At 49.8% G+C, this 6,000-nt stretch overlaps 1 protein-coding gene across 5 annotated transcripts in view; it reads left to right on the top strand.

Moving 5' to 3' along the window:
* Positions 1–998: 998 nt before the first annotated feature.
* GARRE1 (granule associated Rac and RHOG effector 1) overlaps positions 999–6,000 on the top strand; it is a 57,372-nt gene continuing 52,370 nt past the window's right edge. Inside the window, exons 1-2 of one of the 5 annotated variants that reach the window (XM_084215107.1) lie at positions 2,084–2,404; positions 2,501–2,607. The gene's annotated coding sequence lies outside the window, so the exon portion shown is untranslated. Of the gene's footprint in view, positions 1,078–1,794; positions 1,845–2,083; positions 2,608–6,000 lie in introns of those variants that run through there. The other 4 variants (XM_084215106.1, XM_084215110.1, XM_084215109.1 and 1 more) reach the window with 4 other exon arrangements.

Below are 6,000 nucleotides of genomic sequence, written 5' to 3'. Positions count from 1 at the left end.
TAGAAGGTGTCCAATAAATTGACAATTTCACTTCTTCCCACAGAGTTTTCTGATTAGCAGCACTGAAATTACTGTTATTTTCACTTGATGAGTATCATAGCCAAGTGTGTGGGTTTGGGGTTTTTTGGGGGGGAATGAGAGCCAGATGATTGGACGCTGAGCCCTGTAGGCAAAAATTTTGCTTACATGTATTTTAGCAGTTTTAAACTACTCTCCTACTACTACATACTACCTTATTTTCTAACTTTACTAGACATTTGTGTACATCATTAAATTCTTGTTCCATTTAGAAGGTAAGATTCTAAATAAGCCACAGAAATAAAAAGCAATCACCTTTTTCTAAGGAAGACAGGATTAACAGAGAGTCTTTCTGTAGAAATAGGATTTGAAAATACATCATTTTGTATAGCAAACTTTTCTGTGTAAAACCTGCATTAAGCCTGAGAAATAATATGAAACCAGTTTAAACTCACATCCTAGATCAGGCCTATTTCTCAACAATTCCTAAAGCTGGTACCACCATGACATTTATGTCAAAGGGATCAGTTTGGGATAATGTTTGTGCGTTTTACATAATTCCCAAATAAATGGATTGAACACCAGTGCTGAATCCTGCAGTTTGGTCAGCAAATGACTTTGGACAGAAAAGGAATACAGAACTTTGCCGGCGATCTCCACCTCGGACCGCTCTCCTGAATCGGAACACTGCATCTGACCCCAAAACCGCAGAGTGAGAACCCTCAAATTTTAAGCTCGTGTAAAATATTCCCTGATCAACTCATCCCCTTCTCCCTTTTTGTGCCGCCAGGCCGCCCCTCGGGCTCTTGGCCCCGCACCCGGGGCGGGTCCCGGCCGCTCCGCGCCCCCCGCCCGGACCCCGCGGTGCCGCCGCCGCTGCCGTCCCCGCCCGCCCCCTCCGCTCCGCCGCCCGCGGCCGGCGCCGCCCGCCCGCTCCCGCCGCCCCTTCCCGCTGTCACTCGCGGCTCCGCCCGCCCCTCGCCGGCCCCTCCCCGGCCCCGGCGGAGCCGCCGCCGTTTCCGGAGCGCTCGGCGCGGGGCCCGGGGCTGTCGCGGGCAGGTGAGTGAGCGCCGCGCCGACCCCGCCGAGCCCCGCGGCCCGGCCCGGCCCCGCCCGCGCCCGCCCGAGCCCCGCAGCGCGGCCCGCGGGCCCGGCCGTGCGGACACCGGGCTGGCAGCGCCCGCGGCACCGGGGGGACGCGGCGCGGAGGGCGGCAGCGCCCGGGGCAGCTCCTGGGCCGCTCGGGAGGCGCCGGCGGGGGCTGGGGCCGGGGGACGCCCCGGCCGTGAGGGAGCGAGGCGGCGGTGCCCGGGATCGTGGCCGCGGTGCCCCGGCGGGGCCGGGCCGGGCCGGCCGTGGTGTCGGGGGCAGCCCGGGGCGGTGTCGGGGGCAGCCCGGGGCGGTGTCGGGGGCAGCCCGGGGCGGTGTCGGGGGCTGCGGCCGCCCCCCCGTGACCCGTGTGCGGGCAGCCCGGGCAGCGCGGCGGGGCCGGGACTGCGCCTGCGGGAATTCCTGCGCACCTTCCTGCTCCACGGTGACCCGGGGCGCCCGCCCGGCCCCCGGCGCTGGGGCGGCCCCGCCGCGCGGCCTCTCCCGGGCGGCGCCGGCCGGAGCTCCCCGGGCAGCGCGGCAGCGGCGCCGCCCAAAGCCCGGCCGGGTCGGGGCCCCCGGGCCGGGGCCTGCGGGCAGCGGCGTCCCCGGCCGCTGCAGGGGCTGCGTACAGATTGTTCACCTGATGCGAGCTGCAAGTGCCGCTTGTTGTTGCCGAGCCTTATGTTGTGTGCATATGGTAGCTGCCAGCAGAAGAGGATAACGCATTTTGGGCGGTAGCTTAAAACTTTACCAATGCTCCCTTGCTTCTCCCTGCTTGAGGGGTTTTATTCGTTTGAGTGGAGAGGAAAGGGTAGAGGTATGTGTTTGTCGGGTGAATGTCGGCTTAGGAACTTGAAAGCAGTCGGAAGGTCTTATTTGTTTGTTTTATGTGAGGTTATAAACCCTGTTGCAGGTATAAATTGGCCGTTATTATTATCATTACTGATTTTATAGAGGCACAGATGTCTGGGTGTTGTGCAGAGGGCCATACCTCAGTGGTGCGTAGCTGCAATAAACTTGGTGTCACAGAGTGGCTCCTGCGGTGGCTTCGGAGGCACATGCAGCTGGCACGGGGCTGAGGCTTGGCTCCCAAAATGGCACTGCATCTCTAACTGCCGGCTGCCTGTTGGACAATCTCTCCTCTACAGCTGCTGGATTTTCAGGCTATTGTTGCTGGATGTTTCTGTTCCTCAGCTCAGTGCTGTCGGCAGAGGGGTAGTGGTGCTCTTGAGGAACTGTGTTTGTTTTCTGTGGGCACGGGCGGCTGAAGCTCCCCTTCTCTCACCTCTCTGAGGTATGTGGCATGTGTTGTGTGGCTCCTGGCCACATGAAGGTTTTGCTATGCGGCTCATGGGATCAGCAGTGTTGGCCCGTTTTGGTATGTGCACAGGTGCTGTTTGTGTATCCTGGGTACCAACATGATTTTGCACTTGGCTCGAGTGTTCTACCAGGCAGTGTTTCTACAGAAGATAAAGCTGGACCCTTCTGTAAAGAATGGTGAGTTTTGCGAGTTCAAGACTTGCAGGAGGTTTTTCTTTCTTCCTCTATTTTCTGTTCTTTCCTTCCCAGCAGACCTTTCTAAGTATTTAATGTATGGTTGTGATGAAGGTGTGTTTCAGGTCAGTGCAGGTGTTCCTGGTGCTTGGAGGAGTCAGGCTGGAGCAGCTCAGAGCCACTGCTTTCTGTGCCTCTCCTGGTGCTGCTCCCTCGGTGTAAGGCAGGACCGCTTCTGCTGGCTGCTCTCATTCTGCATCGGGGTTACTCAGGGTGGTTCGGAAACTGGAAACAATGTATATGGGGAATATTTTTCTAGTTGAAAGTCTGTTCTGAGACTCTGAAATTTGGCTGACAGGTAAATAATCCCTCATAAAATGTAAAAAGGCAAATGTGTGCTACCTACGTGTAAAAGTGAAGTCCAGGTTTCTTCTGCTCCTTAGGCGTCAACTTGGGTTTGGTCACTGGCATCTTATTTTTCTGAGGGTTTGCTGTCTCCAGCCTGAGATCTTTATTCCCCACTTCTTCCCACTATTTATTATTTTTCAACACCCTTTCTGCCTCAGCATACAAATGGCGGCCAGTTTTTCTTTGCAGCGAAAGAACTGTATTTTTCTGTCCTAAGTAAGCTTTTCTTTAAACCTGATACTGATAGTCATTTTAAGTGCTGCCACTTGCCTTGCTCAGAACAGGGTTTTGTCAAGAGAAATTGTGCTACTGCTGCTTTTGTTTATGTGGTAGTACTGTAATAGGAAAAGACTTGTTCTTGGTACAATGAATGCTGGTACCCCAGAAATCCTGCTAATGATAGTGATTAATGGGTGCTGCTCAAAATAGCTATCACTGCTGATATGACTAATTGTGCTGTATGAAAAGAGCTCCTTTATTCCCAGTTATCTCAAGGTGTTTCTAGAGTTCTAGAGAAGTGTCTGATCAGTGCAGACAGGTAACTGCACAGGGAGATACAGAGCTTGCTGGAGTGTGACAGCTCTCGGGAGCTTGCTGCTGTGCTGCAGGACCAGTCAGGGCTGAGAATGACTGTTTTCTTGTGGTGATTGTAGGTAGATAGAATATTAGTACTGGAATTGGGTGTTAGCCAGTGCGACAACCTACGTGTTGCAAACAATGCCAGGGTATTGTTAGTAGCCACAGAAGGGGTTTATGTTGTACATGAAAGATGACATTTCCAGCAGCATGGGTAACCTCATCGCAGGGTGCTCTGCTGGGGCTGGCTCTGAGGGCAACTGGTGCTGCTGCACTTGACAAAAATCTGTGTTGTAATTGCTCTGCTCCTCCTAGAGCTTGGTGGTGTGTCTGGATGCCTTTCCCAGGCCTTTGGGCATCAAGTGATGGTGACAAGCTGCAGGCAATCCCATGCTTCTGGGCCATGGTGCATTCCAGGTTCTGTTTGGATTTTGTATGTGCTGGAAGCTTAATGAGGACTGTGGATCTAAACCATAGGAGGTCCTGTGTCTTGATACCTGCAAAATCTGGAATTCTGGCCTGTAGGATGAAAAAATGTATTGAAAATTAAGTAGAATATGTTAAAGATGGGTTTCACACTCACTGAGAAGAAGCTTGAAGTTGTGTTTGTTGCACCTCTGGCTTTGTGTTTCTTCTCTTCTGCTGTTTGTGTACCTCAAGACAATTTTTCCTTAGGAGCTGTTTAGACATTTGTCCTTTCACCCATTAAAGAAACCCTTAAGGTGTGTGTAGGGGAGTAGGACACATTCCATTCACAAATTCTGCTTTGCAGGTTAATTGCCAATTTGGTCTGATAGGATTGCAGTCTTGTAGTGTTCCGTGCATAAACTGGTTTAGTCCAGTCCTTGAATTTTGTTAAAACAGCGATTAAAACAAGGAGAGAAAAAAAGAATTTAAAATGGAACTTAAGAATGATAATTTTGGTGGCAATGAGGTGTGTTTCACTTTGAAGAGCTCTAATGTGACTAGACAAATTGTTTTGAGAACTATGGTCTTGGAGTGTCAATCTTGTTTTACCCTTCTGTAATTATTGAATTAGTGTGTTGGTTACTTAAGCTAAATTTTGGGGAATTGATCTGTGTGATTCTGTTAAGGTCTCAAGCTTTGCATGAGGCAAACCAACTTCCAGGAATTCAGGCTGGAGTGCTTTGGAGTAAAAGAAAAAGGAGTGAGTGTGTCTGTGAAAAAGCAGGTTTAGAAATGCTGGTCAAGCTTTGAAGAATGACGGAAAAGGGCTGCAAAGGGGAATGCAAAGCACCCCAGGTACAGCTGGGGGAGTTCTGGGATGTCTCTGAGTGTATGGGTGGGTCTGAGGTGGGAGTAGCTGAGGCTTTCAGGCATCTTTGAGAGGCTGTGCAGCACGTCAGGCATTTTCCCAGCTGTGATACTGCATTCCATTGATGGCAAATTGGCTTCAGTCTGGTGATAACATACGGCAGCTTATCCAGCTCCAGTTGGAGGTGTGATATTCTAGGACTTGGCTTTGAAGAACCATTTGCACTGAGGAAATAAATATTCTTCCTTCTAAGGAAGGCCCTCATAGAAGAACACAATAGCACTGGCAGATAGAATTTTTGCTGTATTAGCTAAAAAGCAAACCAAAAACTTAAAAAAAAATTTTGCTGTAGAGTAACTGCCCATGTTTTACTGCTAGGGTCACATTGACAAAATAATGCCTTAGGAAACATCTTCACAATGCATCCCTAAGTTGTGACCAATTCCTGCTTATGTTTTTAGTAACATTTTCTCCTTGAAATATCTGATGAGTATTTTCTGGTTTACACTAGCTAGATTTTCATTGTTCCTTCTTCATGATCTTTTGTTGCTGACTTTCCTAGCAGTTTTCTGCTTTATCAATTGGTTGGGGGTCAACGGGACTCTGTGGTTTATCAAGTCATATTTCAGTGGGGTACTTGCCAGGCATTAACATTTTCTGGTAAGCATTTCTGTACAACAGCATTGCAAAAGAGAGATTCTTTGGGAAATTTCAACAGGGGAATTCTTCCACCACCCGGTCAGTCACTCCTCATGTTGAGCTATTCTATTTTTGTTCTTTCCTGACGCTACCTATGTGCTGGTTAGAATGCTGTAAGGGAACATGTCAACTGGCTGTTTAATAGCAGTGTTTTAGGTGTGACTCTTGTTTAGTTGTGCACTCAAAGTTGACATTTAAATGGTACTGTCCAATTATAGAAAATTCCTCGGGCTCTGTGTCGTGTACTCTGCAATCTGGGAGCAGAATAAATCTCCTCAAACAGCTTCTGAATGTAAGAGAAAGTTTGTTTCCCTTGATAGAAATAATGATATTGAACTTAGTTTCTTTAATGCTTTATTTTAACACATTTTGGGAACTCTAAAGCAGAGTTGTAGAGGAGAGGGTAGGAGAACAGCAGGAACAAGGGACTTCCTTTT

This window comes from Fringilla coelebs (assembly GCF_963513975.1).
Source record: "Fringilla coelebs genome assembly, chromosome: 14".
Taxonomy (NCBI): Eukaryota; Metazoa; Chordata; class Aves; order Passeriformes; family Fringillidae; genus Fringilla; species Fringilla coelebs.
Note: the sequence above shows the minus strand (reverse complement) of the source record. Positions and strands in the feature narration are given on the sequence as shown.